Consider the following 17,820-nt stretch of genomic DNA (forward strand, 5'->3'; position numbering starts at 1 on the left):
CGTGTATCTAACCCCTCCTAATATCGCTGTCCATGAATTTATCTAATCTATTTTTGAATGTGACAATTGTATTGGCACTCACCACATGACTGCTAAGCCTATTCCACTCATCCACCACCCTGTTAGTAAACCAATTTTTGCCTATGTCCCTGTTGAGTCTGAATTTATCCAGTTTAAACCCATTACTTCGTGTCCTACCCGGTTCTCTTACCAACAAAACCTTATGAATATCCCCCTAATTAAAGCCCTTCATCCATTTATAAACCTCGATCATGTCTCCACGCACCCTTCGCCTTTCTAGAGAATGCAAGTTTAACTGTTTGAGTCTTTCCTCGTGTGGCAAGTTTCTCAACCCCTGAATCATCCTAGTCATCCTCCTCTGCACCGATTCTAACATTTTGATATCCATTCTATAGTAGGTGACTAGATATCCATTCTATAATAAGGTGACAAATATCCATTCTATAGGAAGGTGACTGATATCTATTCTATATAGAAAGGGAAGGAATAAGCATGGGAGAGCCCCCTGGAAATCCTAAGTAAGAGGTTCAAGTGAGTAAATCCTAATGGGGGAAGATAGAGGGAAAGAAACAGATGAGTAAGGAAGAACCACCTCAGTAATGGGTAAAATATATGAGAATGGACAGGGGTGAGTAAGTAGAGGGTGACTGGCGGGGTAGAGGAGAAGGGGGAGAGGAGAGAGAGAGTGGGTAGGGGGAAGCCTCGTTCAAATGGTAAATAAAAATGGAAAGGAAGAAAAGTGAATGTAAGAAAAATGGAGAGGAAAAAAATGGACAATGGAAAAAGGAAAAAGGAAAATAGAGAGGAAGAAAATGGAGAGGAAGAAAATGGAGAGGTAGAAAATAGAGAGGAAGAAAATGGAGAGGAAGAAAATGCAGAGGAAGAATATGGAGAGGAAGAAAATGGAGAGGAGGAAAATGGAGAGGAAGAAAATGGAGAGGAAGAAAATGGAGAGGAAGAAAATGGAGAGGAAGAAAATGGAGAGGAAGAAAATGGAGAGGTAGAAAATAGAGAGGAAGAAAATGGAGAGGAAGAAAATGGAGAGGAAGAAAATGGAGAGGAAGAAAATGGAGAGGAGGAAAATGGAGAGGAAGAAAATGGAGAGGAGGAAAATGGAGAGGAAGAAAATGGAGAGGAGGAAAATGGAGAGGAAGAAAATGGAGAGGAGGAAAATGGAGAGGAAGAAAATGGAGAGGAGGAAAATGGAGAGGAAGAAAATGGAGAGGAAGAAAATGGAGAGGAAGAAAATGGAGAGGAAGAAAATGGAAAAAGGAAGAAAATGGAGAGGAGGAAAATGGAGAGGAAGAAAATGGAGAGGAAGAAAATGGAGAGGAGGAAAATGGAGAGGAAGAAAATGGAGAGGAAGAAAATGGAGAGGAGGAAAATGGAGAGGAAGAAAATGGAGAGGAGGAAAATGGAGAGGAAGAAAATGGAGAGGAAGAAAATGGAAAAAGGAAGAAAATGGAGAGGAAGAAAATGGAAAAAGGAAGAAAATGGAGAGGAAGAAAATGGAAAAAGGAAGAAAATGGAGAGGAAGAAAATGGAGAGGAAGAAAATGGAAAAAGGAAGAAAATGGAGAGGAGGAAAATGGAGATGAAGAAAATGGAGAGGAAGAAAATGGAGAGGAGGAAAATGGAGAGGAAGAAAATGGAGAGGAAGAAAATGGAGAGGAGGAAAATGGAGAGGAAGTAAATGGAGAGGAGGAAAATGGAGAGGAAGAAAATGGAGAGGAAGAAAATGGAAAAAGGAAGAAAATGGAGAGGAAGAAAATGGAAAAAGGAAGAAAATGGAGAGGAAGAAAATGGAAAAAGCAAGAAAATGGAGAGGAAGAAAATGGAGAGGAAGAAAATGGAGGAAGAAAATGGAAAAAGGAAGAAAATGGAGAGGAAGAAAATGGAAAAAGGAAGAAAATGGAGAGGAAGAAAATGGAGAGGGAGAAAATGGAGAGGGAGAAAATGAAGAGGAAGAAAATGGAGAGGAAGAAAATGGAAAAAGGAAGAAAATGGAGAGGAAGAAAATGGAGAGGAAGAAAATGGAGAGGAAGAATATGGAGAGGAAGAAAATGGAGAGGAAGAAAATCGAGAGGAAGAAAATTGTCAAAGGAAGAAAATGGAGAGGAAGAAAATGGAAAAAAGGAAGAAAATGGAGAGGAAGAAAATGGAGAGGAAGAAAATGGAAAAAAGGAAGAAAATGGAGAGGAAGAAAATGGAGAGGAAGAAAATGGAGAGGAAGAAAATGGAAAAAGGAAGAAAATGGAGAGGAAGAAAATGGAAAAAGGAAGAAAATGGAGAGGAAGAAAATGGAAAAAAGGAAGAAAATGGAGAGGAAAAAAATGGAAAAAGGAAGAAAATGGAGAGGAAGAAAATGGAGAGGAAGAAAATGGAGAGGAAGAAAATGGAAAAAGGAAGAAAATGGAGAGGAAGAAAATGGAGAGGAAGAAAATGGAGAGGAAGAAAATGGAGAGGAAGAAAATGGAAAAAGGAAGAAAATGGAGAGGAAGAAAATGGAAAAAGGAAGAAAATGGAGAGGAAGAAAATGGAAAAAAGGAAGAAAATGGAGAGGAAAAAAATGGAGAGGAAGAAAATGGAGAGGAAGAAAATGGAAAATGGAGAGGAAGAAAATGGAAAAAGGAAGAAAATGGAGAGGAAGAAAATGGAAAATGGAGAGGAAGAAAAAAAAAGTGGAGTGGAATGCAAGAAAATTGAAGAGGAAGAAAAGAGTGAATATAAGAAAAACAAACAAGCAAACCACCACAAAAAAAAAACCACAATATTACACAAAGACAAATATAATAACAATGTATCACTGTATGCAAATAGACCGATTCCTACTCCAATATGAACGCTAATCGAGTGAAGACAATTGATAGCAAGACGGGTAACAAAGAGACGAAATAAACACAGAGAAACATGATACAGGGCAATGATATTATGAGCATGTAAATTTATGCTCCCTAAGTTTTAAAGACACGTACGATCGCGGAGTTGGAGGAGGAGGAGGAGGAGGAGGAGTGAGGGAGTGAGGGAGGAGTGAGGGAGGTGGAGGATTGAGGGAGGTGGAGGAGTGAGGGAGGTGAGGGAGTGAGAGGGGTGAGGAGTGAGGGTGGGAGGAGGAGGGGTGAGGGAGGAGAGGAGGAGGAAGAGGAGTGAGGAAGTGAGAGGGGTGAGGAGTGAGGGAGTGAGAGGAGTGAGGGAGTTAGGGAGGGGAGGAGTGAGGGAGGAGGAGTGAGGGAGTGAGAGGGGTGAGGAGTGAGGGAGTGAGAGGAGTGAGGAGTAAGGGAGGAACACAAGGGAACACAATGGAAGAACAAACAACAGCAGAGGGAATGGTCCTTACGAGGCTGTTTGTGACAAGCTACACTAACTATCTAATCAAAGGTGGAAGATGAAGGACAGCAAAGGCGAAGGCGAAGGAGGAGGAGGAGGAGGAGTGAGGGAATGAGAGAGGTGAAGGAGTGAGGGAGGGAAGCAAAAACGAAAAAAAAAAACACCTAAAAGAAAAGCCTGATGTAGGAGACGACGGACCTTATTAATAGAGTCCTCCATGCAAATAGTCCCCCGAAGTTTTCCGTTCTAAGTACACACTCGATCACCGGGACCAAAGGGTTTAATGAAGCGAGGAGAGGGAGGAGGAAGAGACCCGAGACAAATGTTGGTTCTCAGGACTTTATTAACGTGAGGGAAGGAACGTTTGTCATTGTCAGATGTGGCGGTGGTGGTGGTGGTGGTGGTGGTGGTGGTGAGGCTGTTACAAATGGTGATGGATTTTCTTGGGCTTATGGTGGTAAATATTAATGCACAGTCCTATTTTTTTGGACAGCTCGGTGCTCGTAAACAAGTGGGTCTCACCTTGTATTGGTCAGTGCACTATTGAACTGTTTGAGTGCACGTCATGAAACACTAGCCAAAAAATTAAACTCAAGAAGAAGTGAACAAAATAATATAGAGCAGAGAAAGCAGGTCAAGGACTAAAAGAAAAAATAACAAGAACAAGAAGCCCGCTAGGCGCTGCTCCTGCAAAAGAAAACAGAATGGACCGTATTGGCTATACAGGCAGCGCCACACGTGGCCACTCAGTGAACTGTCAAAGCAGTACTACTTTCCATAAAACTCAAGTTATGTACTAGAGTGCGTCTGAGGCTGCCTCCAGGATACAAGGCCGCCACCACTCCAAGCCAACGACTGCACACATTTTACTCCTACCCGATTTCCTGACTCTACTGTTTGACATGGAGAAAAACTGAAATCGGGTAGGAGTGAAGTGTGTGCGGCGGCGGCATCATGGCCGTGTATCCCTGAGACAGTCTCAGACGCACTCTAGTCTATAACTTGAACTCAATGGAAAATTCAGCTTGGAGTTGAGTGGCCACATGTGGCGCTGCCTGTATAGCCAATACGGTCCATTGAGTGGTCAGTTGCGGATGGAGAGGTGTCTTGATACTTCCCTCTTGAAGGGGTTTAAGTCGTAGGCAAGAGGATATACGGATGGAGGAAGACTGCTGCAGAGTTTACCAACGAAAGGGGGTGAAAGAAAGATGTTGGTAGACTTTTGAGTAAGGGATTTGACTGGAATAAGGAGGAGCAGGAGCAGAAAGGCGTGAGCAGCGGGGTCGCGGGAGGGGTGGAGGCCAGCGTTACCATATTATCGTACTCAAAACATCGCATTCATCAGTTCCAGAGCCCCAAACTCTCCTACCCACACAGATAACGAGATTCTAGTTAAAGTTATCGTTAAAAGCGTTACTTATTGGTGTTTGTTTGCGATAGCTGCGAGTCAGAAACCGGAAAATACAAGGTGTTGCGTGGGTGAGTACGATAATTTGGTAACGCTGGTGGAGGCATGCAGGTAGTAAGTTCAGAAGAGCATATATCACACAGACATCACATATATCACAGCAACATTATAAAGAAAATTTCGCTTATATCACTAACAGGAGATTATTAGGTTGGTATTATGAGACACTCGCTTCTCACATCAGCCATTTCTAAAGGTCAAAGAGGGGGTCAGTCGGGTTCCAATGAGTGTTTCTTCAGGTTCACGGTACAGAAGAAGACTCACACTACCACCAGGGTAAAAAAACTACCCCTGGAAATGCCAACAACTCCTACGAAAGCCTTGTCAAATATGTGTTCGTGGGCGGCGAAATGTCTTGTAATGCGACCCTTAGTGCCTTCAAATAAGCTTTCTGGGGTGTTAGACCAGCGCATAAAAATACATAAACGCACACATAATACAAGTCTGGTTTACTCTTGTCATGGTAAGTCCGACAAGCTCAAGTGAGTCAAACTGTCAACCCCTTTCCCGCCCTTTTCCCTGTAGCCTCTTAAGTGTGTGGAGCGGACTAGACCATCAGACAGGCACTCCGACACACTGGTCCCCCCCCCCCCCCTGCACCCCCGAAACCCCCTGCCGCGTACCCCAGCTGGATAATCCCCGTTCGCTCTTAGAGAATAATAGCTGTAACGATCAAAACGGGATAATTGGTGATACCGTTCCGATATAGCGGCGGTGGTGGAGATAGTGGCGGTGCTGTTAGTGGCGTTGCGATAGTGGTGCTGGTACTGATGAGGCTTGTAATGGTGGTGATGATGGTGGTGTTGGTGGTGGTAATGTGTGAATTATATAACAGCGGTGGTGGTGGTGGTGGTGGTGGTGGTGTGTTGATGAAAATGGTGGTGGGTGGTGATAGTGGTGGTGGTGGGTATAGTTGTGGTGATGATGAAGGTTTGTGGTGTTAGTGATGACGGTTATGGTGGTTGTGGTGGCGGTGGTGATGATGGTGGTGGTGATAGTGTTGGTGGTGCTGGTAATGTTAAGGAATGGTCGCTTTGGTTGTGGTGGTAATGGTGGTGGTGGTGGTTGTGATGTGAGTGGTGATGGTAGTAGTAGTAGTAGTAGTAGTAGTAGTAGTAGTAATAGTAGTAGTAGTAGTAATAGTAGTAGCAGCAGTAGTAGTAGTAGTAGTAGTAGTAGTAGTAGTAGTAGTAGTAGTAGTAGTAGCAGTAGTAGTAGTAGTAGTAGTAGTAGTAGTAGTAGTAGTAGTAGTAGTAGAAAAAGAACCAAAGGAAGTCACGGGCCACTCGAGTCTTTCAAACCTTGAGAGGCCGAAATCGATCCAAACAACGCGTGTAAGAGCGAGTGAAGTTTCCAATAAAGGTTTCCAGGTAGGCGGCGGCCCCTTGTAAGACCCAATTCAGGTAGCCTCGGCGTTGGGTCGGCGAGGGTCAACGTGGCTCCCGAGACACTAACAGAGGCTCAGGGCCCATATCCTCACACACATCAGATATATAAGGCTTTCATAGAGGTTGTTTTAGTATATCCATGGGTGGTTTTATGAGCCTAGTGATATTCTGAAAGTGAAATATACTGTTGTTGTGGAAGCCAAGAGTCTGATTATAGAGACCGGGGATACTTGTAGTGACGTGAGGAGAGACAGGTGCAATTTGAGAAGCGAGACGTTTAATCGATGGAGTGTTGGAAAGAAGTGATATAGATTCTACGACGCAAAACCCCGAACATAAAACTCGTGGGGGAGGGACGGGGAGGGACTGCATCGCCTCCCTTCCCCTTCCCCTGCCTGTAAGTTGAGGTAAAATAAACAGAAAAAGAAGTGGAAGAGAAAGGAAGGGAAGCAGTAAAGGAGAGAGAGAGAGAGAGAGAGAGAGAGAGAGAGAGAGAGAGAGAGAGAGAGAGAGAGAGAGAGAGAGAGAGAGAGAGAGAGAGAGAGAGAGAGAGAGAGAGAGAGAGAGAGAGAGAGAGAGAGAGAGAGAGAGAGAGAGAGAACAAGAAGAATAGGATGAATAAGGAGTTGAGAAGGAATACAATAACAACAAAAAAACCAATCGTATCAACAGAAGAAAGGAAGAGAAGGCAAAGGGAAAGAAAGGGAAGCAGGAAAGAAGAGAAAGACAAAGAAGAACTGGATGAATAAGTCGTGAATAAAGAGTTAGAGGACATATAATAATACCCACATTCACAACGGCGTCACAATTAAGTCAGATAGCACATGAGCTCCCCCTATAAGTAGATGTCCTGGAGGCATTTCCACGTGAGCGACCTCCATCCTTTACGGCGCACACCTGAGTAACCTTTGCCTCAAAAATACACCTTTCCTCACCTCGTTTCATGCAGGTAGCGAGCACAAAAGAAATGCCCCAAACATGAACCTTCGGGTTATCTATCCTGTATACCCCCGCTCTCTCCTATTCCTCCTCCTCCTCTCCCTTCATCCCTGCTATGCTCCTCCGCCTCACCGACCGCTCTCTCTCCCTTTCTTCCCGTTTCGATTCATCTCACCCTCATCCTGCCTCCACTCCTCCTCTTACCCCTTCTACTCCCTCCACCTCTCTCCCTTCCCTTTCCACTTCACCTCTCCCTCTCTCTCCTGTTCCACTTTGCCTCTCTCTCCCTCCCAGGTTAGTCAGTGAAATGAAGATACGAGTCAATTTTTGGAAGTGGAGAAAGTCTGTGTTTGTTCCACACGAGTAAGGCCTTTGTTCCTTACTTCCCACGTCTCTCTCTCTCTCTCTGTTTATTTCTCTCATTTGTTTATTGTTCTTTGCCTAATTAACTCCTTGCATCTTTATTCTTCTCTCTCTCTCTCTCTCTCTCTCTCTCCGTTATTTCTGTACAGGAACTATCACACGCCACGACTGCTCCCTTCCCTTCCTTCTTCCTCCTCGTCCTCCTCCTCCTCCTCCTCCTTCTCCTCCTCCTCCTCGTGCTGTCAGTCGCCGGGAGCCTCAACTCTGACACTTCCCCGTCAGTTATCAGCCATTGTTGCCGCTCTCCCTCCCACAACTTCGCTTAGGTTGAGGGCAAGAAGGGGAGGCAGGGAGGAGGAGGAAGTGGAGGCACGGAGAGGAGGCAGGGAGGAGTGAAGAAAGGAGAGGAAGGGAAGGAAAGATGACAAAAGGAGGAAGGAAAGAGAGGAAGAGAAAAAAATATCAATGCAGGAAAGGAGAGAAGGTTGAGTAAGGAAAAGAAAACAGGAAAGAGAGAGGAAGGGAAGGAACGATGACAAAATGAGGAAGGAAAGAAAATAAGAAAAAACAATCAGAGCAAAAGAACAGAAACTTGAGAGTAAAGAAATAAAGAAGAAAGCAAAGAGAGAGAAGAGAGGTTAGAAGGAAAAAAATCTATATTCACGTACGGGGAATCAGAAAATTGTAGATAAAGAAGATGAGGAGGAGGAGGAGAGAGAGAGAAAGGGAAGGAAGGGCGGAAGAATGAGAGAGAGAGAGGAAGAAGGGAGCGGAAAAATGTCTATATAGGTTCAATAAAGAAATAAGGTTAAGAGAATTGAAGGGAGGCAGCAAAGGAGATGGGATATAAAAAAGATTGTAAAGGAAAAGAGGGGAAAATAATTATGACAAAAAGAAGAATATAGATAAAGGTTGAAGAAAAAGAAGGTTGAGGGAAAGAAAGGAAAGCAGTAAAGAATAGAGAATAGGGATGATGGAATGAAGGAAGTAAAGGAAGGAAGGAGTGGAAGAACAAGAAAACAAGTAGAAAGGAAGGAAAGGAAGAATGGAAGAGGAAATATGAGAAAGACAAAAATAGAGGAATGAAGAAATAGGACAAAAAAAGAATATATATAAGAAAGAAAAAGAAGATTGAGGGAAAGAAAGGAAAGTAGTAAAGAAGACAGAATAGGGACGATGGAATGAAGAAGGAGAGGAAGGAAGGAGAAAAAAAGAACAAGAAAACAAGTAGAAAGGAAGGAAAGGAAGAATGGAAGAGGAAATATGAGAAAAACAAAAAAAAAAAACTAACATAAAAGGAAGAGAGGCAAAGTTGAGAGTAAAAACATGTTCGTAAGAAAGGAAGAGGAGTGGAAGAGGTGGAGGAGAGGTGGAGAGTGTTGAAAATTAGTGGAGAGAAAAAAAATAAGAATAATGAAACAGACAAGTGGAGACCTTAAGGGGAGTAATAAGGGCGGGAAGGGAGAAGGGAGGGAGATGAGGTAAGGGAGATAAGGGTGGAGGGAGGGCACAGTCAAGAGGGAAGGGGGGGAGGAGGAGACAATGAGAGAGAGAGAGAGAGAGAGAGAGAGAGAGAGAGAGAGAGAGAGAGAGAGAGAGAGAGAGAGAGAGAGAGAGAGAGAGAGAGAGAGAGAGAGAGAGAGAGAGAGAGAGAGAGAGAGAGAGAGAGAGAGAGAGAGAGAGAGAGAGAGAGAGAGAGAGAGAGAGAGAGAGAGAGAGAGAGAGAGAGAGAGAGAGAGAGAGAGAGAGAGAGAGAGAGAGTAAAAGAGAAAAAAATAGAAAGAAAAGTAAGAGAGAGAGAGAGAGAGAGAGAGAGAGAGAGAGAGAGAGAGAGAGAGAGAGAGAGAGAGAGAGAGAGAGAGAGAGAGAGAGAGAGAGAGAGAGAAAAACAAATGTCCTCATGTAGTACTAGACATGTCAAATGGGAGTACATGGGGGGGAGGGAGGGAGGGGGAGGGGGAGAGGGGGGGGGGACGTCATTCCCTTTAAAGGCGACGTCTGAAGTCAGTCTGATGTCAGCCTATCGAATCCCAATACTCCAGGCCTGACCCTGTATCTATCCCGCCCTATCTCTGTCTATCTGTCTTCCACTCCATTGCTCTCTCTCTCTCTCTCTCTCTCTTCACTGTTCCCGCCCGGTGCCCTTATCGTCCTACCCTCCTCCCCTCCCTCCCTCCCTTCTTTCTCCCTTCCCTCTCCCTTCCTCCTTTCTCCCTCCCTTTTCCCTTCCATTATTCCTCCCTTTTTGTCTGTTCCTTTATTTTTTTCTCTTTTTTTCCAGTAATTTTCAACACTTCCCATCTCGTCTCTCGTCTCTCTCGTCTCTCGTCTCTCTCGTCTCTCGTCTCTCTCTCTCTCTCTCTCTCTCTCTCTCTCTCTCTCCACCATTTAATGAGAGCCCCGCAGCCCCCACCTCACTCACCTTTACTGGGAGGCTCACATTAATAGCTCAGACCTTTGTTCCTTTCCCTCCTTTCACCCTTCCTCCCTCTTTTCTCCCTCCCAACCTTCCAGCCACGTCCCAAGTACCTGCCTCCTCCTCCTCCTCCTCCTCTTCTTCCTGCTCCTCTTCTCCTCTTTCTTTCTCTTTACTTAATCTTGTTTTTTGTGTCACTTAATCTTCGTCCATTCTCTCTTCGCTGTTTTTTTTATTATTTCTCCTCCTCCTCCTCTTCTTCTCCTGCCTTCTCCTTCTTCTCCTCCTTCTCCTCTCTCTCTTACCTTGTCCATCCTCCCTTCCCTCCTTCGGTTGCTCGCCTGCTCTTCCTCCTCTTCCTCTTCCTCTTCCTCCTACTTCTCCTCCTCTTAACTCGTCTTTCGTATTACTCTTCTATCCTTCCTTCATCCTCATTTTTTCTTCTTATTTCCTCTCTTTCTTTTCCCCCCCTTGCTCTTCCTCCTCTTCTTCCTCTTACTTATCTTCCTACTTTTTACTTGTCTTTCGTATCGCTCCTCTTCTTCAATCCTCTCTTCGTCCTCTTTCTTTTTCTTCTTATTTCTCCCTCTTTCTTTTGCCCGCTTGCTCTTCCTCCTCTTCTTCCTCTTACTTCTCCTTCTTCTTCTCTTTACTCGTCTCTCGTATCGCTCTTCTTCCATCCTCTCTTCGTCCTCTTTTTTTTAACATCTTGCTTCGGTTCTTCATCTCCTCGTGTCTAAGATCAAAGTCGCCGCTTCTCGCATCATCCGCCTCATCACAACTCTCTGTCTCTCTGTCTCCCATCAGTCATTACCTCCCCATTGCCTTCTCCCCTCACCTCCGCCACTTCCTCTGCGATCACTAATCATCTCAAGGAACCTTACAACCTCTTCTTTTATCCTCCTCCTCCGCTTCCTTCACCTCCGTCATTCTCCCGGAAAAACCCACCCTGGAAGCCTGACTTATCAACCTGAATCAACCCCTTCGCTGTCACTCTCTCCCTTCACCCCAAACTGCTGCTCTTCAACCTCCATTCACTTCTCCGTACACTCCCTTTGCCCTACAACCATTACAGCCATTACAGTATCTCCATTACTCTTACAATTGTTATCCCTATTGTTATTAGTTGAGTCTTTACAGCAATCATTTTACACCGCTTGTCCAACCCCCTACCACTACCGTCATCACCATCCCTCACTCACTCGGTCGGTCGGTCGGTCGGTTGGTTGATGAGTCGTCCGCCACCACTCACTGTCCCCATAACACTGATCACACATCACCATTATTCTGTTCATTTATTCCGTTCCCTTTCACTTGCTCGATTAAACACCACCATCACCTCTGTCACCAGCCCTCCCCGCACCATCCCCCACCACCTCCGCCGCCCACCACCTAACAATTACTCACGCCATCGCTTATACGTTTGACCTCCCCGCTTTCACCCCCGCTGGATTACCCCCCCTCCGCCTCCCTTCACTTCGTCATCTCTTCTTCATTCACCGAACTCTCCTTCATTACTCTGCGGTATCCCTCGTCCGCCTTGTCTTACCCAGAATATCATAATGGAGCACTACCTCATTGCTGCGCCTCCCACGAACATGACAAGCGCACTCATTCAATATAACGCTCTGTTTTTTTATTTTACAGTGGAGGAGTCAGTTCAAGGGCATAAAAAAGGGTAATAAATGTGAAAAAAAGCCGCTACTCACTGATCCTGTAAAGAGTTAGAGGAGTGGCCGAAAAATAGGTCAGTTTCGGGAGGAGAGGTGCCCTGATACCCTGACCATCTTAACCCTTACCATCTCATATTTTCACACTGAGAACTCAATAGCTTTACCCTCTTTATAACATCACTGCACATTGGATCACCACCTCCCATCACCCTAACTTGAACACAACACATACTTAACCCGGTAACAGCGGGGATCATGTTTCTTGAAGGCCCCACTAAGCGAATTAATAAGAAAAAATCATCACTCACACAAACCACTTCATACTATATATATCAACGCATGTGGGATCAGGTTTGGCATCATCTATTTTGGGGGGTTTACATCATGGCGAAAATTTGGCCCGTTGCTGGTACCGGGTTAACCAGAACACTCCTTTCCTTGACCTTAACCACCACATGCAATCCTCCTAAGCACCTCATAACACACCCTTCCTAACCCGTCCGCTGCAATTGGCACGGCTTTGGCCTTCACTGGTAGCGTGGTAACATATACTCCCAGGTCTTTCTCTGCCTCTGTGGTGGAAGTGGAGTGTTTCCCATGTGGTATTGGTGTGCTGGATTTCCCTTCACTGGTAGCGTGGTAACATATACTCCCAGGTCTTTCTCTGTCTCTGTGGTGGATAATGAAGTGTTTCCCATGTGGTATTGGTATGATGGATTTCCCTTCACTGGTAGCGTGGTAACATATACTCCCAGGTCTTTCTCTGCCTCTGTGATGGATAGTGGAGTGTTTCCCATGTGGTATTGGTATGCTGGATATCCCTTCACTGGTAGCGTGGTAACATATACTCCCAGGTCTTTCTCTGCCTCTTTGGTGGATAGTGGAGTGTTTCCCATGTGGTATTGGTGTGCTGGATATCCCTTCACTGGTAGCGTGGTAACATATACTCCCAGGTCTTTCTCTGCCTCTGTAGTGGATAGTGGAGTGTTTCCCATGTGGTATTGGTATGCTGGATATCCCTTCACTGGTAGCCTGGTTACATATACTCCCAGGTCTTTCTCTGTCTCTGTGATGGATAATGGAGTGTTTCCCATGTGGTATTGGTATGCTGGATATCCCTTCACTGGTAGCGTGGTAACATATACTTCCAGGTCTTTCTCTGCCTCTGTGGTGGATAGTGGAGTGTTTCCCATGTGGTACTGGTATGCTGGATATCCCTTCACTGGTAGCGTGGTAGCATATACTCCCAGGTCTTTCTCTGCCTCTGTGGTGGATAGTGGAGTGTTTCCCATGTGGTATTGGTATGCTGGATATCCCTTCACTGGTAGCCTGGTTACATATACTCCCAGGTCTTTCTCTGCCTCTGTGGTGGATAGTGGAGTGTTTCCCATGTGGTATTGGTGTGCTGGATATCCCTTCACTGGTAGCGTGGTAACATATACTCCCAGGTCTTTCTCTGCCTCTGTGGTGGATAGTGGAGTGTTTCCCATGTGGTATTGGTGTGCTGGATTCCCCTTCACTGGTAGCGTGGTAACATATACTCCCAGGTCTTTCTCTGCCTCTGTGGTGGATAGTGGAGTGTTTCCCATGTGGTATTGGTATGCTGGATATCCCTTCACTAGTAGCCTGGTTACATACACTCCCAGGTCTTTCTCTGCCTCTGTGGTGGATAGTGTAGTGTTTCCCATGTGGTATTGGTGTGCTGGATATCCCTTCACTGGTAGCGTGGTAACATATACTCCCAGGTCTTTCTCTGCCTCTGTGGTGGATAGTGGAGTGTTTCCCATGTGGTATTGGTATGTTGGATATCCCCTCCCAAGGTGCATGACTTTACATTTTTCTTCATTGAATTGTAGCAGCCACTTTTTGTTCCATTCCTGTAGCTTGGTGATGTCTGAATGTAGGAAATCCGCAGTCAAGGGGCTAAACACCGATATTTTACCCTGATCAGAACGCACTCTCACCCTAGCCAATGCTCCTCCTCACCTTGTAACACTCTAAAAACTCTCCCCCACACCCTTACTCAAATCACCACACCTCCCACCCACCATGGCCCTCCTAAACACACACTCACCAACCTGATCTTTTCCTCTTCCTTCAGGACATCGCCTTCCCTCACATCTTTATGGTAACACTCATGCAAGACAAACTAACACACACCACGTGTCCTCAACATCCCCCCCCCCCCCACCAATGCTGCCAGATTATCGTATTCACCATATTGTATTCATCACTTGTAAGCCTCAAACTCTCGTACCTACACAAATGCCGATCGAAAATTGAAGTTAGCGTTAAAACTCTTAATTATTGATGTTTCTTGGTGCTTTTTTGCTATAGTTATCGGTCAGAACTACGAAAATACAATGCCTTGAGTACGATAATTTGACAACGCTGCCCCCAGCCACCCCCCATCCCCCGCTCTCCCTCACCTTCGCCTTCCTTCATCTGCACACTCTCATTATTCATGTATTTCTCTGTTTCCAGCCATCGCCTCCTTCACGTCACTGGAATAACAAGGGGAAAATTATACCCAAGGCAACACAGTTTCCTCCTCACCGCCACACACCCCGCTGCTACCCCCGAACATGGAGATTAGAATAACAAGGAGAAAACTAACATGGAAAAGATTAGACTAACAAGGAGAAAACTAACAAGGAGAAAACTAACAAGGAGAAAATCAAACCCCAAAACTAACAAGAGAAAATTGAATAAAAATCTAACAAGGAGAAAATTAAATGGAATAAAAAACTAACAAGGAGAAAATTAAACCCCAAAAAACTAACAAGGAGAAAATTAAACCCCAAAAAACTAACAAGGAGAAAATTAAACCCCAAAAAACTAACAAGGAGAAAATTAAACCCCAAAAAACTAACAAGGAGAAAATTAAACCCCAAAAAACTAACAAGGAGCAAATTAAACCACAAAAAACTAACAAGGAGCAAATTAAACCCCAAAAAACTAACAAGGAGCAAATTAAACCCCAAAAAACTAACAAGGAGAAAATTAAACCCCAAAAAACTAACAAGGAGAAAATTAAACCCCAAAAAACTAACAAGGAGAAAATTAAACCCCAAAAAACTAACAAGGGGAAAATTAAACCCCCAAAAAACTAACAAGAAAATTAAACCCCAAAAAACTAACAAGGGGAAAATTAAACCCCAAAAAACTAACAAGGGGAAAATTAAACCCCAAAAAACTAACAAGGGGAAAATTAAACCCCAAAAAACTAACAAGGGGAAAATTAAACCCCAAAAAACTAACAAGGGGAAAATTAAACCCCCAAAACTAGCAAGGAAAATTAAACCCCAAAACTAACAAGGAAAATTAAACCCCAAAATACTAACAAGGGGAAAATTAAACCCCAAAAAACTAACAAGGAGAAAATTAAACCCCAAACAACTAACACGGGGAAAATTAAACCCCAAAAACTAACAAGGGAAAATTAAACCCCAAAAACTAACAAGGAAAATTAAACCCCAAAAACTAACAAGGGGAAAATTAAACCCCAAAAAACTAACAAGGGGAAAATTAAACCCCAAAAAACTAACAAGGAGAAAATTAAACCCCAAAAAACTAACAAGGAGCAAATTAAACCCAAAAAACTAACAAGGAGCAAATTAAACCCAAAAAACTAACAAGGAGAAAATCAAACCCAAAAAACTAACAAGGAGAAAATTAAACCCCAAAAAACTAACAAGGAGAAAATTAAACCCCCAAAAAACTAACAAGAAAATTAAACCCCAAAAAACTATCAAAAGGAGGAAATTCAACCCAAACCACCACAATTTCCGCCTCCTCACCACACAACCAGCTGCTCTCCCTTACTGTCTCCACCCGCAAACACTCGCCTCACCAATGCTGTGATTAATAAGGAGTGTATTTCATTAACTCAACTCATTAACCTTCCTAGTATTTTTAAAAGAGTAAGAGTAATTAAGGGTATATAGATTTGCATTGGATTATCCCACTTCATGATAAAGGGGGTATTGATGAGCGAAAAAGATGTTATATAGCGTAATTAAACTAAGCTCCTTCGCTGTATCCTTTCCGTAACATTTCATTTTGTTTATAGTGGCATAGATTCATTGCCACCTACGCTAACCCTGTCTATCCTTTCTTTCTTCTTCATGGAATCGCTGCTCGCCACCTATTTACCTTTACGAAAATATACACACCCTAACCAACCTGTTCCTGACTACCCCCATCTTACCCATTTCCTACGAAGCATTTCCTACACGTAACATCTCTTCAGCTTAAGCAGTTCTTGGGGTAGTGACATTTCCTAGCTTCAAAAGGGGTGCGCCACATTTTCTACGAAGCATTTCCTACACGTAACATCTCTTCAGCTTAAGCAGTTCTTGGGGTAGTGACATTTCCTAGCTTCAAAAGGGGTGCGCCACATTTCCTACGAAGCATTTCCTACACGTAACATCTCTTCAGCTTAAGCAGTTCTTGGGGTAGTGGCATTTCCTAGCTTCAAAAGGGGAGCGCCACATTTTCTACGAAGCATTTCCTACACGTAACATCTCTTCAGCTTAAAGCAGTTCTTAGGGTAGTGACATTTCCTACATAGATACAGCTATTATATCCTGCACATAAAAGTGTATTCTGTCACACTTCCTACAGGGATCCAATCACATTTCCTACACCAAGAACGGCAGCGAGTTCGAGTCAAGCCGTGTTTGAATCGAAATTTTGAGTATGAGTCACATCTACCTAGGGAGACAAGTGGAGCTCACATTCAGACAAGAGTTGAGTCGAGTCAAGTTAAGGATCGACCCAGCACTGTTCTCTCCATCCGTGGGACGCGCACACGTAATAGCGCCACTATTTTTTCCGCAACTAAGGTGAAGTGGCATTTTATGGACCTTTACTGCACATTCTGGCCAGGACAGTGTTTTTTCTGCCCGGTGGACACGCTACCTCTTGTGCTGATTCAATAGCTATTTTTGTGGCAGCAGCAGAATACAACCTTGTAAAATGCTTCTTGTCATACGATCGTTCATGACAGGGTTGAGGTATGATTTAAAATAAAGATCCTCTGAAATGAATGTGCTCACGATATACAGTTTTAACTTGTTCTATAGTTTCAGTTTATATACGTATGTTTTTAACCCGGTAGCTGCGGGGATCATGTTTCTTAAAGCCCCTCTAAGCGAGAAAAATGAGAAAAAATCATCACTCACGCAAAACATTTCATAATATATAGTACCAATGCATTTGTGATCAGTTTATGCATCATCTCTTTTGGGGGTTTATATAATGGTAAAAATTTGGCTCGTCGCTGCTACACGGTAAAGCCACAAATTTGGCCCGTCGCTGCTACCGGGTTAAAGAGAGAAAGTAAAACCCCACATTATCAATCCCTAGACTTTTTGCACACTTCTTTTTATTTTTTTTAATAACAACAAAGGAGACACCTCAAGGGCACAAAAAAAGCTCGCTACTCGCTGCTCCCAAAAAGAATCCAAAGAGGTGGCTGTGCAACTGTGATTCCTCTGCTAAAACTTTTCATTCGTTTGCACTTCACTTTTGTATATTGCACGAGAATTGTAGGAGATATGACAGTATAAATGTCGAATCACGCCGGAGGCACCGTTTTGTGTAGGAGTTATGCTGGGTACTCAGTTGTTGTGTAGGAAATGTGCTGGATACTAGTTTTTTGTTTCAGGAAATATGACCGACTATGTGTAGGAAATGTGACAGTTTTTTTTTTTACAACAAAGGAGACGGCTCAAGGGCAACAAAAAGTGTATAAAAAAAAAGCCCGCTACTTACCGCTCCCACAACAGACAAAAGTAAAGAGTGGCCAAAAGAGAGGTCAATTTCGGGTGGAGAGGTGTCTTGATACACTCTTCTTGAAGGAGGTCAAGTCATAGGCAGGAGGAAATGCAGACGAAGGAAGGCTGTTCCAGAGTTTACCAGTGTAAGGGATGAAAGAGTGAAGATGCTTGTTAACTCCTGCATAAGGGATTTGGACAGTAAAGGGATGTGTTGTCGAAGAATAGGGGATAGATCTTTGGAAGATTGTGTCGAGTTGATAAGTGAAAAAACTGAGTTTTTGAGGCGTTGAAGAACACAAGGTTCTTCTTGCCCCAATCGGAAATGTTAGTAAGGTCTGAGATTAAGTGTTATGCAGCCTCCAGCCTGGAATCGTCTAATTCCTGTTGAGTTGGCCTTCTATCAATACTCCAATACTCCAACTTTTGTAATTTTGTAGGAAATA

The 17,820-nt window shown here is 43.9% G+C and overlaps 1 protein-coding gene across 1 annotated transcript in view; it reads left to right on the forward strand.

Moving 5' to 3' along the window:
• The window catches only part of LOC126980934 (metabotropic glutamate receptor 7-like), a 200,819-nt gene that overhangs the window by 40,981 nt on the left and 142,018 nt on the right, over positions 1 to 17,820 (forward strand). The gene's annotated exons all lie outside the window — the stretch shown is intronic.

The sequence above is a fragment of the Eriocheir sinensis genome, chromosome 46 (genome assembly GCF_024679095.1).
Source record: "Eriocheir sinensis breed Jianghai 21 chromosome 46, ASM2467909v1, whole genome shotgun sequence".
Classification (NCBI taxonomy): Eukaryota; Metazoa; Arthropoda; class Malacostraca; order Decapoda; family Varunidae; genus Eriocheir; species Eriocheir sinensis.